At 40.5% G+C, this 22,490-nt stretch overlaps 1 protein-coding gene across 13 annotated transcripts in view; it reads left to right on the plus strand.

The window, feature by feature from the left end:
- FOXP1 (forkhead box P1) overlaps positions 1-22,490 on the plus strand; it is a 549,153-nt gene that overhangs the window by 159,269 nt on the left and 367,394 nt on the right. For 10 of the 13 annotated variants that reach the window (XR_013834841.1, XM_079961999.1, XM_079962007.1 and 7 more), the window contains one exon: positions 5,235-5,294. The exons of the other annotated variants lie outside the window; for them this stretch is intronic. The gene's annotated coding sequence lies outside the window, so the exon portion shown is untranslated. The remainder of the gene's footprint in view (positions 1-5,234; positions 5,295-22,490) is intronic. 13 annotated transcript variants of the gene reach the window in all.

Raw genomic sequence — 22,490 nt, forward strand, 5'->3', positions numbered from 1 at the left:
CCAGTTCTATAAAGAATGCAGCAACAATAACCTCCCAATAAGATGAACTTTTCGTTTCTCCTCTGTTTTGAGCTCAGTCCTTCAAACTTTGAGGCTGCAAACCTATACCCATTTACCTGAGTGTAATTCCCTTTAATGCAATGGGACTTGCTATTAAGTCAGGGGTTGGCAAATTTTTTTAGCCGTGGGCCGGTCCACTGTCCCTCAGACCTTGTGGTGGGCCAGAGAAGCAGCACTGGGGGCGATGTGGTGTGGACTGGAAGAAGAGGTGAGGGTGGCAAGTAGTCCTCCTCCACACACTCTAGCCCCAGCCTCTGCGTTCACCTTCCCTGCAGCTGTCGCCGCCACCACTGCTTCTCATGAGTAGGCAGAGCGAGCTCATCTGCTCCACTCTCTGGCCCACAGGAGCACCAGGGGGGCGGCAGTGGAGGGAAGATGAGCGGTATGAAAGGGCTTGCTCCGGAGAGGGACTGCTTAAAATGGCCCTCAGCTCAGCCTAGCCCCTTCCTCCTCTAGGCAAGGCGGGGAGAAGCCAGGAGGAGGGAGGGAGGAGGCGCCGCTGCAGTGTGTGTAAGGGAGAGGTGGGGAATGGAATGGCTCGGGGGGGGGGGAAATGGCACAGCCCGAATGAACAGAATCCCCACGCTGATCCACAGATAGTCTGTGGGCCGGATCCTGAAGGCAATTGGGCTTGATCCTGCCCGTGGGCCTTAGTTTGCGACCCCTGTTCTAAGTAGACATGTATAGGATTACACTGTTAATGTCTTGATGGTGCATCACTTCTAGGTTTTGAATTGGCTTCAAACATCTTACCATTGTAGCTTCTAGATGCAATATTGCAGTGCTTATCTGTTGATCAAACCTGAGATCGCAATGAAGCCATATGCAAAGATCAGAGGAGAGATTGTGTTTCTTCAGAAGGCATAGCATGCAAAAGTCAGAGAAGAGGAGGGACAGGAATAGTTATTATTGTTTAGGACTCCTAATGTTTAGGTTTGCCTATTAGACTTGCCTGCAAATGAAGGTCCTTGAACCTGTAAGGCCTTTTCAGTGAGAGAATTCTATTACTTATGTAACTGCTCTTTGTGGAGGATGACAAACTAAATGGCCATTTTATTGCACAGAGTTGCTTTCGCTCATCATGAAAGTGTTCTTGATTTCCACATCCCAACCAAGCTTTAAAAGCCCTGTTTGGGGAATCCATTTTATATTTGTGAGGCTGCATCACCCATCATTAGAAGCTTTTAATCTTTTCTTTGAGACTTTTTTTTAAAACTTTTATTGTGTACAATATTGATAAGTTGTATGACATGGCCCAATATTGATAAGTTGTATGACATGGCTTATAGACTGATGATGAGCAAAGTGTCTTTGAGCTGACATTGTGGTAACACAGACACATTACTTTGTATACTTCACTGTTTGATCATGTGGTTTTGATGAAAAACCGAACTTGTACAGAAAAGAAAAGAAAGAAAGAAAATGTTTAGATTTTTTTATATATGTAACAGAATTGGCAGATGCCTTTTTGGCAATGTGTGTGACAATGAGGTGTGCATGGAAGGGGAGGGGTCAAAAGGCAAAAGTGTAATTTAAATATTATTGTAGTGTCTAGCACCTAACAGATCCATTTTATTATTGGAAAGCTTGAAATCTCCATCTCCTGGGAATGCTGAGGGTTGCTTTTCTTTTAGAGCTGGCCAGAAAGAGGCCTGAATTGGAATGGATGTTTTAGAAAGTTCAGACTTGCTGGCAGAGACTTCCTGTGGGCAAAATATGTAAACACCCTAAATACAAACAGAACTGGAATCTAGCTAGTGGGACATTTTCCTGTCATAAATGTCTAACAGCTTATTTTTAAATTAAAGTATAACTACCATTCTTCTTAAAAAGGATTCTGCTTATTCTCTCATGTTAACGTCTCACTGTGTGCCTTTCACTGGTGAGAGAAACATTTCACCCTTCCTTGCACTGGAAAGCTAACGCCCTGGAAGAAACCAACTCTCTTGTGTCATTCCCAGTTACTCTATGGAGCAAACTCGCTGTCTTTTTTTTAAATGTGTGAAGCATTTAAGAACTGTGAAAAATAGGTATTTCCCTCAGAATTATTTCGATATTGGGCAGTGGCAGAGGGAAATTCAGCAATGTAGACCAGGCTCATATGAATAGATTTTCCCTCAGAACAGGCACAAATATGAGGGCCCTTAGATAGTATTCTGAGGAGGTTTCATGTAAGTACATGTGACTGTACCACTTCAGGATACATATGAGGACATTACTTGTTTGAAAGTAGCCGCACATTAAAATGTCCTTACATGTGTAAACTGCACATCATGGAGATTAGGTTAGTAGCCTATCATGTGAGAGAGAAATTATGACCAGGATCCACTTTCAAACATATAGTACCCCATGTTTATGCTGAGGTGATAAAATCCTGTCAGAAGAGTATACCGCAACTCACCACATGTTTGATTCTACCTTTAAACTTATACCCAGAAAAGGTATTGCTCTGGATCAGTGGTTCTTAAACTGTGGTTTGTTCATGATTAATGGGACACCATTTGCTTTCAGGAGGTCCATGGGAACATGGCAAAAATAGAGATGAACGTGGACAGAATCAAAGTTTATTACAGTCATACCTCGTGTTGCGTTAGGTTCATGTTGCGTCTTTTCGGCTTGCGAACGCAGCAAACCTGGAAGTGGATACTTCCAGGTTTCGCCACACGTGTAGAAGCGTTCTGCGCGCTTTGTGCTTGCGCAGAACCTTTCTGCGCCTTTCACAAATGCGCAGAAGCGCTCTATTGCGCTCCACGCTTGTGCAGAAGTGCCGCTCTAGTTGCAGACTTTTCGGGGTGCAAACAGCACCCGGAATGGATCGTGTCCACAACTAGAGGTACCACTGTACTGTCTTGGCAGGCAAATGTTTCAGAGACCGAAAGCATATCTGAACGTAGTAACACTCACTCTTCAAGCAACCAGCACTCCCTCCTCTTTTTCTTTGGTTACACTACAGGGCAAAAATTACTTGAGTTTTATAGGAATAGGTGTCCATAATACAAATTGAGTTTGATCCACTGGTTGCATGAACCAACAGTTCACACAACCAATCTTTCTCATTCCTTCCTCCTCCCTGTACCCTCCACCCCCTAAAAAAAATCTCCAGAGATCTCTCTACTTGATTCTGGGTGATTTCCTCTCTTCCACTGCAGACCAGTATGACACAGCTCCCACTATTCAGACCTTCCCTGGCCTTCTTGGAGAGGGTTTCCATGAAGTACAGAAGGTTTCAGGGCAGAAGAGAAGAGGAAGCAGAATTGCCTTTTGCTTGTGCAGCCTCTGGATTCAACACACAATCCCTTTCCTAGATAATCTCATTCATTTCTTTATTTAAAGAATTCTCCTGCCAGCCAAAAAGAGGCTCCTATATTTAAAAATGTAAGTAATAAGACAGAAATGCATTTGGTTATCTGGGTGAAAACAGTTTGAGAATCACAGTAGTTCAAGCACGATAAAGCCCATGGTTGACACCTTGCCCTTGTTCACACAACACTTATTCCCAGAGTCAGCTGTTTAGGAGGATTATTATCCCCTGCTCTAAACACAGTTTATGTGAGCATTTTGCTATGTAATGGTAAAGTGAACTAAATCGTGGGTAATGATATTATTAATGTTTTGTGTGAGCAGAGTTTTTAGCTCAGGGTGTTGTGCTTATAAGTGCATTTACCACATTTATTTGAAAATAAGTACGTATTGTTGATTTAAATAAAAATTGGTTTGGAGTAAATGTTAGGTTCATTTTCTGGGACACATTTGAAAATCCCGCCATTCCTCTTCATATTTTACATTGAATTTTTTTTTTAACTGAATGTTTTAGAACCATCTTCATTTCTATATTTCTATTTCCTTAATTCTGTATTATAAATTAATTGCCAGGAATATTATGTTGGATGTGACAAAATAAGCCACAGCTTAGACAGAAAACCAAACAGCTGAGCTATTATATTTTAAGTTATTTTTCTCTCTCTATCTCTTTTTCTATTGCTGTTTGTTGCTGTGATACAAAAAAATAGGAATAGAAATGTATAATTCCTTTAGGGGTGAAAAATAAATTAAAAATTCCTCTTTCTGTAGTCATTAACATAGCCAATTTACAAAACCCTTTATAAGAAAAATGGCTTTCTAATGGGGACACTGTCAGACTCTTAACTACACACTGCTGGGAGCCGCGCTAATAACGTCTAATGCAAGTTGTAGGGAAGCGAATCAGTAGCAGAAAGCAGGATCGCTGCTTGACTGCTCCCTTTCCTGACAGGAAGAAAAGGACAGTGATCAAGCTGAGGTCCTCAAAAGAGGCCCTTAAATCACTGGATAACATGAAGAATGGGATGTACACAGGCTACTGTAGAAAGCATATAACAAAGCATTTGAATTGTAGTGAGACAGATAATTCTTGTAGCAACATTTAGATGACTGTGATCTTTTTGCGTTGCACATTAAACCATAGTAAAGTGCACCAAAGATAATGGAAAATGTTCACGTGTAGTCCTTTTTCTTTTTTTTTAAAAAAAGCTGTTTATGACATGACATTACCAAGAAGGTATTATGTTAAAGATTCTGCCAGGGAGGGAGATGTTTGGGTCCTCTTCTGTGATTTAGCCATGCACTGGTTCTTAAAATGTAATAGAAAAAGTATTTAAAATATTATGTTCTTATTTAGCCCTATCCTTAAGTTGTGGGATGTAGCCCCTGTAAAAGGTTCCCCGAGCCTTAAGAAATAGAATAATCTCATTTTTAGGAGGTAAAAATAGAAAAGATAATTATATAATGTATCTGGCTCTTTTGGTTTTGGCCATATGTGTTCAAATTTCATAGTAACATTTAAGATGATAGGGTAGCAAGGGATGGATTTATTTCAGTCTCTTAAATGCTGTATTAGACGCATGATTTGTTTTTGGTGAAACTACAAATAGCGATTTGCCAGGGGTGGTGGCTACCAGGAGAGATCCAAGTTAGAAGGGCTATTAATTTCCAGCCCTCAGAACATTGGAAGTAGCTTTGTTTGAGAAGGGAGGAGGAAAAAGACTGGAAGAAAACCCTCACACTCCAAAGAGCAGAAATGAAATTTAATCAATTCAATATGCATGTTAAAGGAAACATTCCAAAGGACAGATTTGGATTTGAACTGATCTTTCTTTCTTTCTTTCTTTCTTTCTTTCTTTCTTTCTTTTTGACAGCTAACTCCTCCTGAAACATGGCACAGTGACAATCAGTGACTGAAAAGTGAGGACAGCCAGGTTTGTTCTTTTTGTTAAATGTTGCTTTTAAATGGTATCAGATACGATTGTGATTAGAACACGGGTAAAATTGCTGGCTTGTGTCATGCATGTGGCACACCTCAGGGCAGATTCAGATAAGTGTTTATTTTCATTGTCACTGAGAGGAACCCCGTTGAGTTAGGCTATCTGAAGGGGTTCAGTTTGCAATGGAGCATGCTTTTTCATCTTTTACAAAGCTCATATTTTCACACTCCGTTGCATGTCAAGCCCTTCAGACAACCTATATCCAAGTATCCAGTGCAGCAGCTGTTTCTCAGTGCATACATGCAGCATAGTTCCTGAACTTTATAAGAGGGACAACAGATATCAGTGGTTGATATTAAATAATGTTGACCATTGGAAATAGGTTACCATGTTCACAAATTGAGTTTTATGTAGTCAGCTACACAGTCCTTGCCATGTGCACATTAGCCCCTAACAAAACAAATACAAAATCCCCAAAGAAATAAGGTCTGCACCTGCATGCAAGAGCTCCATGCCATCATCAGAATGCAAAAGCATTAGTGCATTCGGAAAATGATTATTTGTCCACCCATATTCGCAATAGAATACTGACGTGAATTTATCTGAGATGCACCCAGCTGCTGGAGGCAAATTGCCATGTTAGCCACAAGGTAAAAACGTAAGAGTTATATGCCTCTTTTATCCTATATGCACTTTCATCTAATCTCAGTTGATACGATTGATGCTGCTGAAACCCATATTCAGTCTATGGTACTGTACTCAATGTGGGGTAAAATGTTATTCTTTTCATATGTGACTTGAACATAAAAAGCGAAAGTATACAATTAATTTGCCAGCACTTTCTTTAAAATTGTATGCTAGGTTTCTGTGAAACACTGTATGAAGCAATATTCCAAGTAAATTATTGTTATTTACTATGATATTTTTTTTGCCTGCATATTTTAAAGTCAACAATTATGTTTCCTTTTTTTGGCTTAATGGCTTTCTACAATATTTTTAGAAACCTGGTCAATTCTTTCTTCACTAAGTCTGAACATCATTTTCACACACTGCAGTCTTAAAAATAACACCAAACGCAACTTTGTAGATCAGCTATTTTTCTGAATCCATTAATGGATAAATGGCATTTTTTAAAAAAAAAATAAAGTGAACTTGTGGGACAAAATTGACGTGAAGCAATTGGAAAGCCCTTGATGGGATTTCATTATTAGTGTTATCTGTACACATAGGTGGCCTATGACAGGAGTTGGTGGCATCTGTCTAATTCATACTTGTCAGGGGTCAGAAATGTGAATACTGACATCATGACCAGCATTTTTGAAATAGGCTATAAAAAGGATACATAAATTCTGCTAATGCTAGTATGTAAAGTTAAAGGCCCCTATGAATTGTTGTGCCAAGAAAGAAGGGAGCTTAGTGACCACTGTGCCAGCATTAATGGTAAGTGCTATTACCTGTGACCTTGCACATAGCAATGAAATGTTTGGCTATAAAAATAGTCCAACAACATTCAAATGGTCAAATAACAAAACTGTTGCATAGTTAAAGAGTGGGAAATGGCTTGAGTATGGAGAAGGGTGGCTGTGGATGACTGATGTGGGTACTGTCCCAAAGGCATTTCAACTACTATCATCCATTTACACTAGTACCTGCCTGTGTCTATTACATAATCGTAACCTGATAAATTAACTATACAATCCTCTGCATACTTATGCAGAAGTAGGTTTCGGCATGTCCAATGAGACTTGTTCTCAGGTAAGATTGCAGACTAAGGTAGAAGCTACGCACATATAAAAAACACTGTGAAATTTTTTTTAAAAAAAAAGTTTTTAAAAATACATTATTTTTCCATGTATAAGATGCCCCCTATTTTTGGGGACTCAAAATTAAGAAAATGCACTGTGCACTATCCGTGTATAAGATGACCCCTTACTTTAAACTTCCAAAATTTAGAAAAAAATATAGTCTTATACACGGAAAAATACAGTACATTGAATTTGGCATAGCTCACTGTCACTGTCTAGTGTCACATTTGTATATTGTACTTCACAACACATTTAAAACGTTTTAATTGCAGCTGTATAGCTGAGTCCTAAGACTGCAGGTGCTAGAGACCCTTAGAGGTCAAACTTTTCTTGCATGATGTGGTGCCTCATTTGATATGCTCTTAAAGTGGCATGGAAGGTGCTGTTCCAGGTATAAAGTAATTTATCAGTTCTCAAGTAGGTCCAAAATTAAGATGATACTTACTGGACACAAATTCCTAAATACAGTAAGCCCATAGCTCATGCACATTTAACTTTTGCGCATTCAGCTTTAGGCATGTGGCAGGTTTATCATTTTTTAAATAGAAATGGAATGGGGTTCCAGGAAAAATGACTCTGGCAATTCCACCCGCCATTGAACCCATTGTGCTTTGACTGTATGTGATTTTGGCTTTAGGTGTGATCCCTGGAACATAACTCGCATGTAAATTGTGGTCTTAATGTAAAAGAGAACATCATTAGCTTTATTGGTACTTAGCTGTATATTTCTTCAGTCTTTATGTTTGATGTTAAGGAGCTGGTGCCATGTTGTTTTCGTTATAATTATTGGTATGTTTTAAACAGATTATGTATGGATAGATGTATATGTATATATGCATATAGTTTTAATTCTATCAATATATAATTCTATTTTATGATGGATTTTTAAAGGTTTTAGTAGTTCTTATTTTTATATGTCTGTGACGACTTAACTGTCAGGGATCCTTTATTTTTACCTTTTTATTTTTATATGTAAGCCACCTTGAGTGCTGTCAGGAAAAAAGGCAGGGTAAAAATAAATTAATATATAGTAATAATAATTTTGGTATTCTGTGTGTTCTGACCGTTTTCAGTTCTGAGGCTTTTTAGCTGATGTTTGAGGTACATCTCAAGAGTGCCTGATGCTATAGCAAATGCCTACTTAAGCACCTTATCCAGAAGGCAGAGGTTAATAATTGTTAATTAAAAGTAGCTAGTTAATCATTGTTCAGATATACTATGTCCAAACCAGATTCTTTAGGAATTGTACCATCACCTCTTCTGTGGCCAGTCATAGAAGGCCAGAAGGCCTTTCTCCAGAAGGCCTTTGCTATATTCCGGTTTTAGTTGGACAATACCTTCCTTTTTGAAACAACATTCCTGCACCAAGTCCAAGTCCACCTATGTAAACTCCAGCAGTTAGATAGCAGTGTGGATGACACATTAGCACTTGTAACCTTGTGTCCTTGTCTACATGTGTTAAGTACTATGCTGCACATGTACATGAGCTCAGACCCTCTGAACAAGGGTCATGGTGCACCATCACAACAACTGGGTTTTCTTAGAGAGGGAATTAGCAATGAGGCAACAAGCCAGAGTTTAGAGCAACTGAGCCGTGTCCAATTAATGTGTTCCATCAGCATAAGAATTTTCACTTGCACAGTGAAACACATGGAATCTGCTCCAGAGGGTTGGAGAGATCTAGAGGGTGCGTGGGGGTGGGGGTGGGGAGTTCTGTTCTTTCTTATGAAAATTGACAGGCTGGGTACATAGCATTTAGCTTGGATTGGCAACTGTTTGGTTAAATCTATAGGGGACATGGGAAATGGGAAAGGCTGACGGGTTAAAGCAGCATGGAACTGACTGGGGAAAGTTGGAGAATGAAAATGAGATGCGGAGGAAATAGATATATTTATTTTTGTTTATTTTTATAACATGTATCACTTAATATAGCAAAATCTCTAAGCATTTCACACAAGTAACACTCATAAAAAGCACGTGAAAAAAGTAAATAAGTAATACTGAAATACAATAAAAATCCAATAAAATGTTAAGCAGTATTTATTTTTAGAAACATAGAAGGTGAATTGGGTTAGACAAAGGAGTAAAAAATGTAATTAACACTTTGCCTGAAGCAGCATGGGTTGCTTGGAGAGTTAGAGAGACAAGAAAGGAAGCAGAATTAGAGTTGTAGGGAGGAAATTGGAGCACAAATATTACCTATTCAGTGTGAAGAAGGTAGAAGGGGTGCTCTTCCTACTGGGGTCTATTGTGAATCTGGAGGTCGTCCTTGGCACCAGGACACCAGAACTGCTTGGGTTGTAACTTAATTTTCAAAGGGCTAGACACCCTAGATTTCGCATGTCAGTCTAGCATCACTGAGTTGGGCTTACTTGCACTTCTAGTGGACGAAGGCAGGAGTAGCTTTTACAGGAAATAGGCTGACTGCTCTTCAGTTTTTTGCTCCTTCTTGGACAAAGCACTTACAATCTCCTTTGGCTCCTCTTACTCCTTCATCTTGGCTTAGCAATTTTCTTCTCTGATCTCTACAGTTCAATTACTGACCCTTCACATCCAGTCCTTTCCCTCCTTTCTACAGAATGGCTTCTAAGAGGGGTATATAAATGGCTTGCCTAGGTCTCCAGGGCTTGCAGATTATCTAGAATATTTTATTTTTGTAAAGGGTCGGTAATTGAAGAACCTCCATCGATGTTTCAAGATGCCCACTACATGCCATTGCTATGCTGTGCCCTAGCCCCTCTAGGTTTGTCTTCAAAGTTAGCAGACAGCAGATGCTCTGCAGACTCCTCCTGTTGCCCCAGACCTACAGCCAACTCCAAGAATTGTTCCAAATACAGTGGTTATCAAGAAAGTCACTAAATTGGAGTGGAATGCTTCTTAGTAAAACCGAAGAGAGGCCAGCCTGTTTCCTTTAAAAGCAATAATTGCCTTGATCCTCTAGTTGTGCAAGTAAGCACAACCCAGTGATGCTACACTGGACAGCAAATCTATCATTCAAGTTTGGTTGGTCGGTTGGTTGGTTGGTTTGTAAACAAGGTGGAACTTGCTGTACCCTTTAGCCCTGCATGAAATAATACTTTCCTTAGTTAAGGCAATGAAAGACCAACACAAGCTCTGGCAAGCTATGGGTTCTCCTGGAATCTTTGCAAAGCTGATCATAGTTGATTAGTACGGGCCACATGTTCTCCTGCAATGATTTTGCAAAGTTTTTTGCAGATAAAATCGCTCAGATTCGGGAAGAAGTAGACTCCACCGTGAGAGCAGGGCCAGGGCGGGAGAGTGCTAGAGTTCTGTCTAGTCAAGTTGAATGGGATCAATTCCAATCTGTTACCTCCGAGGATGTGGACAGGCTGCTTGGACGAGTGAAACCAACCACCTGTCTCCTGGATCCTTGCCCATCCTGGCTTATAAAAGCTAGCCGGGAAGGACTGGGCGATGGGCTTCGTGGGGTGGTGAATGCTTCCCTCCGTGAGGGAGCCTTCCCAGACCCGCTGAAAGAGGCAGTTATTAAACCGCTTCTTAAAAAACCATCTTTAGATGCGGCCACAATGGCCAACTATCGCCCAGTCTCAAATCTTCCATTCTTGGGCAAGGTGATAGAGCGAGCGGTTGCCGAACAACTCCAGGCACGCCTGGAAGAAGCGGACCATTTGGATCCCTTCCAGTCGGGATTCAGGCCTCATCATGGGACTGAAACTGCCTTGGTTGCACTGGTTGATGATCTCCGGCGGGCTAGGGACAAAGGTGAGAGCTGTTTCCTAGTTCTGCTGGATCTCTCAGCGGCGTTTGATACCATCGACCATAACATCCTTCTGGACCGTCTTGAGGGGCTGGGAGCTGGGGGCACTGTCCTACAGTGGTTCCGCTCCTTCCTCCTGGGCCGTGTTCAGAAAGTGGTGGTGGGGGATGAGTGTTCAGACCCCTGGGCTCTCATTTGTGGGGTGCCTCAGGGTTCTGTCCTCTCCCCCATGCTTTTCAACATCTACATGCAGCCGCTGGGAGAGATCATCAGGAGGTTTGGGCTGGGTGTTCATCAGTATGCAGATGATACCCAGCTCTACCTCTCTTTTAAATCAGAACCAGTGAGGGCAGTGAAGGTCCTGTGTGAGTGTCTGGACGCGGTTGGAGGATGGATGGCGGCTAACAGATTGAGGTTGAATCCTGACAAGACAGAAGTACTGTTTCTGGGGGACAGGAGGCGGGCAGGTGTGGAGGATTCCCTGGTCCTGAATGGGGTAACTGTGCCCTGAAGGACCAGGTGCGCAGCCTGGGAGTCATTTTGGACTCACAGCTGTCCATGGAGGCACAGGTCAAATCTGTGTCCAGGGCAGCTGTTTACCAGCTCCATCTGGTACGTAGGCTGAGACCCTATCTGCCTGCGGACTGTCTCGCCAGAGTGGTGCATGCTCTGGTTATCTCCCGCTTGGACTACTGCAATGCACTCTACGTGGGGCTACCTTTGAAGGTGACTCGGAAACTACAACTAATCCAGAATGCGGTAGCTAGACTGGTGACTGGGAGCGGCCGCCGAGACCATATAACACCGGTCTTGAAAGACCTACATTGGCTCCCAGTATGTTTCCGAGCACAATTCAAAGTGTTGGTGCTGACCTTTAAAGCCCTAAACGGCCTCGGTCCAGTATACCTGAAGGAGCGTCTCCACCCCCATCATTCTGCCCGGACGCTGAGGTCCAGCGCCGAGGGCCTTCTGGCGGTTCCCTCATTGCGAGAAGCAAAGCTACAGGGAACCAGGCAGAGGGCCTTCTCGGTAGTGGCGCCCACCCTGTGGAACGCCCTTCCAGCAGATGTCAAAGCGATAAACAACTACCTGACATTCAGAAGACATCTTAAGGCAGCCCTGTTCAGGGAAGTTTTTAACGTGTGATTTTACTGTATTTTTGGTTTTTATGGAAGCCGCCCAGAGTGGCTGGGAAGGCCCAGCCAGATGGGCGGGATATAAATAATAAATTATTATTATTATTATTAGTGTAAAAATGTGTGGGGTGCAGGGATTGCTAACCTTAATGGGTACAAATTCAATTCACAATGGATTGTGCAGTACTTCTGGCAGGGTGCATTCCCTCTTTGGGAATCTATTTGGTATGTGTGTGAACGTTTTGGAGGTACCAGGACTGTTGAATAAAGGGTGGAGATATTTCCATGGTCTGTATTAATTGAGGATAGCTATTGTACTTTCTGCTTTCTTGCCCCTTTAACTAGACCTCTGTTTTAGTATACCACTTTCAGGCAACATGGAGCCAATAATTAAAATGGTGGCCGGGCTAATCGTCTTGGAAGAGTTTACTCTGTTCCTGTTGCCTAGCAATACGTACAACTACTCTGAATTGAAGCCAGGCTAGAAAGGAGGCCTAGAGTGGGAGATGAAATCATTATAGATTGCAGCAACTCCACATCCCCAACTCTTGAGCCTATTAAAAGCTACCATTAACAATTTTGCTAGGAGAACCACTGGAAATGTGCAAGCAACAGTGCAAACAAATACAGAGATGTACAAACTGGTTCTCAAAGTTCCATGTATGGAGGGTCAGTCTCACTCTGTTCATATTGACATCAATAATTATTGTTCCTCAAAGGAGAAAATAAACTTTGAAGTATTTTAGCAAGCCAGCAGAAATTTGAATCCATGGCTGCTGAAGGAAGACAAAGAGAAATTGTACCTTTTATTAGCTGGACCTGTCTGGCTTCACTTGTTCCAAGACATTCTGGTTTGGGATCATCATGATGCTTCATAGAAAATTAAACATTTTTTGACTTTAGTTCTGTACTAGCCCAAGTCTTTCCATCACAATGCACTAAATAACTGATGGAAGACATTGCTTTCTTTTATAGGTGAGGAGGATAAAACATTCTTTCTGACTTCTAATTCTGGAAGGTTGTAGAACCAAATAAATGTTCATTATAGGTGTTTTTTTTTAGTTCAAAAAAATAATCCAGTTGAGTATATTTCACAGCTTAAATAGTGAATAGTGGATTTATTGGAGACATAGGAAGCTGTGAGTTGGGGGGGGGGATCACAATGGAAAGCTGATCTTCTGAACTGGAAATCTGTGTGACAGCATATTAGTAATCATTAGACTTTTAGTCCAGCAAGCAGGTTGTAGATTGTGCCCTTTAGGAGAGGGATATAATAGACTTGATAGAAACATCACCGTTAGCCTGTCATTCAGTAGCTTAATGTCCTCTGACTGTGTTCTAGATACTGAAATTTTCCTGAACAGTAAAAAAGTGGCTTTGAAAATGATGCTGAACAGATTTAACTATACACAGGAAAGGTTTTTCTGTGGCAGTTTGTAGCCAATAGTGAAAAATATAACATTAAGTGTGGATTCCTTGAGACATGTTTCAGAAATGAGGAATAAAAGTTAAATTCCAATCCTTTAGGCACTAGCGGGGAACCTGTGGCCTGGAGGTCCAAATGGGCTGGCAGGCATCCTAATTGGTCAACAAGGCCATTTCCCCAAGCCATGCACACCTGCCCCCCACCCGATTACTATATGATATCAGGTGTTGGGCAGGTAAAGATGCAGCATCAGATGAACATTTATTCAGCACTGTTTTTAATCGGGCACCCAAATGCAACTCTATCCAGTAATCCATACACTCCATCACCGACAGCGGCCATCTACATGCCTCTGAGAAACTCACAAGCAAGTCATACTGATGATGACTTTTTGTTCATTCAATGTATACTGGCCTTGGAAACCTGTAATTCGAGTTTACCATGTTATCTGTTAGCTACCATGGCTAGCAGATTCTCAGCCTCCTAAAACAAGAATTATTTTACTTTTATTTACTTTTAATTTAATTTCACATTGAAGTGAACTTACGTCAGGGGTGGGAAATTGAATCTGGCCACCAGACCAGATCCTGACCTCTACAAGCCCCTACAAGCCATGGTATGCATTGGTCAAACTCACATTGGTAGCTTGGAGAACACTGTCCAACCATCTCGTCCTCTCTCGTTCCTTTCTCCTTGTGCCCTCCATCTTTCCCAGCATCAGGGTCTTTCCCAGGGAGTCTTGTCTTCTCATGAGGTGGCCAAAGTATTGGAGCCTCAGCTTCAGGATTTGTCCTTCCAGTGAGCACTCGGGGCTGATTTTCTTAAGAATGGAGAGGTTTGATCTACTAAGGGTCAATTCATGTGATCAACTCCCATATACTTGATCAGCTGCAGGAGCTCTGTGACCAAGACAGAGCTTGGAGATGTAATTGTGAGAATCTAGGATTGCTAAGAGGGAAGGGGTTTGAAATAGCTGTGAATTCTGTTACCGTGGGAGCTCAAAAAAGGTGTAGCAGTGATTTTGGAAATGGCTCTGATCTGCCTCTGTATACATCCTGATTGACAGACAGTTTCCCCTTGTAATTAAGGATACAAGCTGCAGGGGAATGGAATATGTTGTGTAAACTGGTCCTTTGGCCCTGTTGGATTTGGCAGATCCCTAGTAAAAGAAAGATTTAAAATTTCAGAACCATGAAGCACCAGTTGCCTATGGCCTGCTTATTTTCTTACTACATGATAGAGGGCATTTTTTAAAAATTATTTGGCTATCCTGACATTTCTCCTACACTTACTTTTAGCAGCAAAGCTGTTCTTTACTAAGAGGTATTTGATAATATAGTTTGTATTCGTATCTCAGAAAGAAATGCTTCTATAGAAAGTTCAAGAAGTAAATATTATAATCAACGAAGCATCATAAATAACTTTTATGTCTAAATCAAGCTATTAAAAGCTTTTTTTATTTTTAAGTAGATAGGGGAATAAAATAGCTGCATAGTTCATAAAGTGGTGTACTATTACTGCCTGCTGTGCCCATGAATTATGCCAGCTTTTTACACTTGTGAAGTAAAAAGCGGATTAGAACTGTGATCAATGTATTATCCTATATTTCTTATTGTTCATTATATTTCCTTTTTGAGAACCTTTGTAGTCTAAATGGCTACTAATGACATAATTACAATTGTTTGTCACCACCATAATGTGTGATTTCCTATCTCCTCATGAAGATGTAAGTTAGATAAAGGAGGAGTTTTGGCAGGAAGACAAAGTGCAGTGATTTATTAAAGACCAGATGTGGTTGTTAAAAGCTTTTTTATACAGAAAGACTTAATTGAGTGATGTGAAATAGGAATGAAATATCTGAACATTATAAGCAGTGGTTCTTGGTGTGAATGACATGGTTGCTCACAGGAGCACGACAAACTAGTTGGTTGTTTTATTGTTGTATACAAATTCATGTTCAAATTTAAATAGTGTGAGAAAGTGTTAAAGAGGAAAATAATAACACATTGTTGAGGTCTGTTGGACTGTGAATGTCTTTTCTATCATGTCTTGAAAAATTTTCTGATATGAGGAAGCTGGTGAGGTGCAGTGATGAGAGTGCAGGATTTTGATGTAGAAAACCCAGGTTCAAATCACAGCTCACTGGGTGGCCCTGGGCAAATAACTGTTTCTTCCACCTAATTTACTCCTCTGTGTTGCTGAGAGGATAAAATGAAGATAACTCGGTGCAAGCTACCATGAGTGTCTTGGTTGAAACATGGAATAAAGATGTGACAAAATAAAGAAGTAGAAGGTTCTCATTCAGTGTTCATGGTGATCTGTTACCGCTGATAAGGGGGGAAATCAGAAAGGGATTGGAAAGCAAAACATAAATAAAAGACCACTTTTTGCAATCTTACAGTATGTTCAGTAATTTTTGGAAATAGTAGGTTTCCCCCCTTCTAGAGTATGTGACCCATGTAACTCTTTTCTTGCTTCCTGTTAAGTTCTTTCTCCTCATGCAACACTTACGGGATCGTACAAGACTGCCAATCAGCTTCCTATCCTCTGAGGCTAGGAGTATCTTACCAGCTTTGTCTAGTTTGCCACCTATGGCTGTTCCTGGTAAGAGATATCTTGACCACTCTAGCCCTTGTATTTGTGACCTTCAAGCTGGATTACTGCAATGTGCTCTGTGTGGCTCTGCCCTTCGGCCTGGTTCAGAAGCCCCAGCTGGTGCAGAATGTGGTAGCACTTGGGGACACATGGCAGACATGTAACACTGGGCTGCACATATGCTACTACGCTAAGTTCAAGGTCCTTGTATTAACTAGGACCTGGGAAAACAGGGTTCAAATCCCCACTCAGCCATGAAGCTCACTAGGTGACCTTGGGCCAGTCACTGCCTCTCAGCTTAACCTACCTCACCGGATTGTTTGGGGGAATAAATGAGGAGGGGGAGAACCATGTACCTGAGCATCTTCAAGGAAAAAAGTGGGATAAAAATAGAATTCAACAAACAAACAAACAAACAAATAAACCCTTATGTCTCAGTTCAGTCATTGAGATTTTCTGCAGGAGTGTCATTGGTTGTGCCTTGAGATGGTGAACTGTTTGTGTCATTGGCTCAGTGCTATGGAATGCATAGTTTGAGGTAGATCCAAAGTGGAAAATATTTTTCTTATATATGTCTGGCACTTCTTGGGCTAACCTATGTTCTTACTGTTGACACTAACATAGTTCTCAGGTGAGCTTTGGCCACCCCATATCGCCGCTTGCACCTGAAATTTGCATGGGAGGGAGGGAAGCGCTCATTGGGGTGGGAGTTTTGTTCCCACACAAATTACAAACACATCCTTCTCCCCACCCCCTACTGCCCAGGTAATTTTGAGACCACAGCCAGGAGAATGTGGGCAAAGCATTAAAACCCCCTTCCCTACACTGAATCTAGGGTTCCGATTTAGATTTGGGGCCTCATATTGGCTATTTCTGATAAAATCCTGCACTCAGAATCTTGCATTCTTGGGCAAACATAGTTTATGCCGCATGTAGTTTGACCCCAAGTAATAAGTGCTCATCATGTCCATAGACAAGCAACCACGTTCAACAGAAAGAGCTGGTACCTTATAAAGTATATGGGTTGTAGCCAATGTTATTTCTACTTAGAGTGTGCCCATTGAAATTAATGGACCTAAATTAGTCATTCTCATTCATTTCAGTTGACCTCAGGGTAGCTCAGTTGGTAGAGCATGAGAATCTTAATCTCAGGGTTGTGGGTATGAGCCCCATGTTGGGTAGTAAATTCCTGCATTGCAGGAGATTGGACTTGATGACTCTCATGGTTCCTTCCAATTCTACAGTTCTAATACTGACCTGTTCTGAGTGGGGCTAGTATTGGATATAACCCTCGGTCCAAATGCCTATGTAACTTTATGGTTAAATAATGGTTCAGTGAAAACTTAAGATTTTTCTTTGTATTGCATTTGGCAGGTGTAAACAGTTCCAAAAATCAGGATAAAAAAAACAACACCTTACTGAATCTACCTTCAAATCCTTTGGGAGCAGATCATCACTAACTCATTTATCACGCATCTTCTTTGGTTTCTAGCTCATGCTTCTTTGAATCTTGTGATGCACGTTGTACAGTTACCCTGTAGCAATGAACTGATTGAGTATAATTTGTATTCATTGTTAAATTTAGTAACTGCACTGAGATTTGAATTACGCTAATCAACTTTTCTTGTAATTTGTATAATTTACATACTGTACACACACCGTAAATGCAGGACTCTGATGCAAAACAAAGTTTAATTAGTGTAACAGGGTTACATCTGCTTCCCAAGTGATTGATTTCTGAATGTGCTTATGCCAGTCGCAAGGGGGATCAGGGAATTGAACCATAATGGTTAAGGGCACAGTCTATGAAGAAGTTACCCTGCACATCCTCCGTTTGAATGAAGGAGCTGTGCAAGCTATTGTGCTTTTGCACTAGCTACTGTTGTTCATTCACTTCAATGGGTCTTACTCAGAATATCTTCTGATGCCCTGAATCTGGAAATGACAACACTTCCTAAATGTCGTCATTTGAATTTGGTTTGAACATGGAGGGGGGGGGGGAAATGGGTTTTAGCTAACAGACAATTTTGATACAGTTTTGTTTACATATTAGTTTGCTAGGTTTAATTGCTTTCTGATACATTCTATTTAGGAGTTATTTCTGACAGTCAGATGTTTGGAATCTTACCGTAAAAGTGAACCTACAGTAAAAATGCTATTCTTTCCTTAGAACCATGCTGCTGAAAGGTGTAGTGGGCCAATATAGTCTCCCCGTTTTATTTTTTTTATCATAGGAGACATATTCCAGGGGACAATACCAATGGAAAAAAGTGTGGTAGAGGTGGTTTGAAAGTTCCTTTGCTTTCCTAAACCCACACATGGTTTCATGCCTTGGTTGCAGCCTGGGATATGTGTTATTGGAAGACAATGAAACTTGGTTGTTGGTTGCCCCTGTTGGTTAGCGCCCATGGTAATCACTAACGTACCTACTCCCCCAATCCCCATGGTTTTCTATTTTTCTATTTTTGTGTTTTTGGTTTTTTTACAACTGTTTTAAAAATGGAAAGTGAAGGATCTATACTTAGGTTGATCCATTGTTCAACTTTCATATATGTATTGTAGAATACATGGTATGAAACTTGTTTCATATCATGGGAGGAAAACCTGCTAGGTATATTTCCACACTAAGGTATACAAGTTACAACTGTGAAAGGGAGCATGCAAATTTCCATGAAAAATGCACAGAAGCGATGGCTGTAAAATGTGTAAACAAATACCGTATTTTTCCGTGTATAAGACGCCCCATGTATCAGATGACCCCTATTTTCTGAGCCCAAAATTAAGTAATAAATGTTTTAAACACCAAACAGGACAACTTTGATATTTTATTAAATATTCAAAACACCAGTATATTTAGTACTGTATATTTAAACGTCAAACAGTGAGGCAAACTGTGTAATGGCAGCTGCTCCTGTCAGCTCAGTGTAACTTCACTGTAACTGCAGCTCCAGCTCTCCCGCTTGTGTGTTGCACTTTTGTCTCAGTATTTATGGTATGTACCGTATTTACTGCCCGAGCGCCAGCAGATGCAAATGCTGATGGAGGAGCTGCGACTGCCAGAGCTGCCTGAGTGAGTGCGCTTGGGGAATGGGGGGGGGGGGGTCTGGGTAGCCAGGGGTGGCTGAGGGAACCAGGTGGAAGGGACAATGTCCAGAGTGGGGGCTGCTGGGGGGGGGAGAGTACCAGACCAGGGTTTGTCATGAGGCCAATACAGTGGTACCTTGGTTTCCGAACTTAATCTGTTCCGGAAGTCTGTTCTTAAACCAAGGCATGCTTTCCCATAGCAGCGGGGGACTCAGTTTACAAATGCAACACACTCAACAGGAAGCAAAACATGTTCTGCTTCCAAAGCAAAGTTCACAAACCAATACACCGACTTCCGGGTTTGCAGCGTTCTTAATCCAAGTTGTTCATAAACTAAGCTGTTCTTAAAGCAAGGTACCACTGTAGTGATGGGAGGCTGGGGGGAAAGAATATGGATGGTGGCATGTATTTATTTATATGTTTAATTGCAACATTATAAGATATAAGATGACCCCCAATTTTAAACTTTAAAAATTTGGGAGGAAATACCGTCTTATACAGAGAAAAATACGGTACTTACTTTTGCACCACCGAGTAATCCCACTGCCTTGTAGTAAGGATTCTTCAGCCGTCCACCAATCTACAAAACTATGCTGGTGTCTTCCCAAATATGACTGCCAGTGGGACTTGCTTCGTAGTGAGTATGTTTAGGGTTTCAGCCTAAGTCAAAGCAAAATTATTTCAGCTGGCACTGCTTACTTTGTACTTGGCCCAGGGGCAATCAGTTCAAAAGAAAGGGGATTATAGTAAGTAAGCCTACAGATTGGAAAAAAAATGTAGGATTGTCATAAAGATCCATGGAACAAACAAAACAAGCAGTGGTGCACATGGTTTCCTTCACTGCAGTGACAGGGAATGGGAAGGTTGGCACCCTTCTGCGTACCCAACTCAAGGCAAATAGCGAAAGCATTCAGGAAAGGAGTCACAACTTCTCTGGAAAATGGCTACAGTTCTATAGGAAAGCCCAAGCTACCACACTTCTAAAAACAAGCAAATATTTGTCAATCATGTTGAATTATATTTAACAAACATTGCCATACTACTGCTGGAGTCAGTGTCTCTTAAATACTGGACAGTTGGCTATAGATATGATGTGGAAATGACCAAAGGATGGTGATCAGTTTTTAAATTTCATTCGCATTTTCTGTGAGACCTCTTGAGGTATGTGTCGTGAATGTGATTCATATGCTTCATACCATACGTGACATATGATTTTATTTTTACTAAAAGGGGTTTCAGCATTTAAATGGTATATGTAATTCTGTGGCTAGAATAATTCATATTTAAATCTGCTTTTATGCTTTATAATTAAATAAGAAAATTACTGCTTAGACCTACCTTTTTCATATCCTTGGCTATATTCTAATTATTTCTTTAATTTGACCCATAAAAACAGTCAATTTCTTCATTAGTAAATTGCAAGGATATCTCGAGAGAAATATGGTTTTTAAAGGTGTCTTACCATATCTAATGAGAATTTTAGTTTCGGCATGTTTCCCCCCATTTCTTTCATTTGTGCCATTTTGTAAAAAAAAAAAAAAAAAAAAAAAAGATACATTCTAGGTAAATTAATCCTTTCAAAGGCACAAAATAACTTCCTTTTTGGAAAGGGTTATTAGAGTCTTATTCTTTATAATCTTAAATACCACTTGTGTTAGGCTGAACAATGTGTGGATAAATTACACTATTTTAAAAGAAGAATGATTACCAACCAAAGCCAAGTATTTTACAATTATATGATCATGGAAAAGAGAGCTTTCAACTGGGGAAAAATGTGATTTAGATTCTTATGACATGTCTGAAGTTTAAGTATTTTTGTAAATTAGATTGTTCCTAGTTAAACAGGTGGTTTTGAAGGCTGGTTTCACTGTTGTTTTAATCATAGTTTAGTTACCATGGAGAAATATGCAAGTTATCATTTATACACAGAAGTGAAATTTATGCTGCATAGATAATAGACTAAATTTAGCATGACTTAAGTTTACCACTTCCTTTAAAAAGAGAGAGAGAGGGAGAGAAAGAGAACAGTATATGGCTTATTATTATTACCCTATCAAGAAGGTAATTTCTTTAAAATATTTTACGTTTTTGTGGGCTGTTATTTTTCCCTGCTGAAATTAACAGTAGCGCTGCTTTCCAAGATTTTGAGTGATTTAGCTTAATAAAGCATATCATGTAATACAGATATTGATTGTGCTCAAGGTGGTCTGATGCTCAGCAAAACATTCCAATATTCTAATTCTGGTTCTACAATATTAAAAGGAAAGTTGATTTTCATTTACCAGGGTGAAGATTACTGGGATTTGGCACTGGAATTGTAGAAAAAAAGAGGGGCAAGAAAAATCATGTTTCAGTCTTGTGACTATACTACTTGTCACTGAGCTTTTTTTATATATATACCTGGAATCTAACAGACATTATTATTATTATTATTATTATTATTATTATTATTATTTGCACTACTACTAAAGGAACTTTTGTCATGCTGATTGACAATCGTCTGTACAACATTTTTCTATTCTAATGTTCATTCTCCTGCCTTGTGGTGCTAAAGGCAACTGTAAAGAAGCATCGCTGTCACTTTGTTTAACTGCTGCCACAAAGGTAGGGCTAAGTTTTCAAGGACAAATGTAGCAAAAGTATCATGATCCAACACGAGGTCCCCCAGCACGCAGAGAGCAGCAGATCCCTTTCAACACCAGCTGTTCTCACAGATATAGATTGCTGCAGTGAAATTTTCTTCATATAATTCAGGAAGCTCTAGAGAATTCTCCAAAACAACTGTGCCAACAAGGAAAATGTTGAATTTTTCATCAGCTTCCCAATGCAGAGAGTTAGTGGGCAATCCATTCATTCATGACCAGATGTTCAGTGTAGTAACACTCTGCAGTTAACTTGAACCTTGTGGCCTGTTTTCCGTTGGCTTGCAAGGACATTGGCAGCTACCTAACATTGGAGAATTGTGGCCTGAAAAAGCAAGAGACTGAAGTGTGTGCCTGTGGCTTCCTGGTTGGTTTTTCACCAGCAACCAGACCAGGTAGGAAGTGATGAAAGAAATAAACAACACAGTACTAGTCATTAGAGACGCACTGGAGAAGACATAATTTCTGAATGACTCTATATAGTCTTCAAGGAATCATAGGGATTCCCCCACCCCCACCCCGTTCTTTGTGATTCAGAAGGAAAGATGATTGCTTCTAAATGCTTCGTTTGACATGCTTTAATCTGACTATGTAAACTGTAACTTTAAAAAATTACGTTAATAGCACTTGGAAACCAGTAGGCTGCTAACCTGTCAAGGCTGTTCTTGAGCGTATGTAATCAGACTAGGTAGTACTGTAAATGTATAGAGCCTTGTTTGAGCACATATGTAAGATAGTCAGATGCATATTATAATTTGTCATT

The sequence above is a fragment of the Podarcis cretensis genome (genome assembly GCF_951804945.1).
Source record: "Podarcis cretensis genome assembly, chromosome: 2".
Taxonomy (NCBI): Eukaryota; Metazoa; Chordata; class Lepidosauria; order Squamata; family Lacertidae; genus Podarcis; species Podarcis cretensis.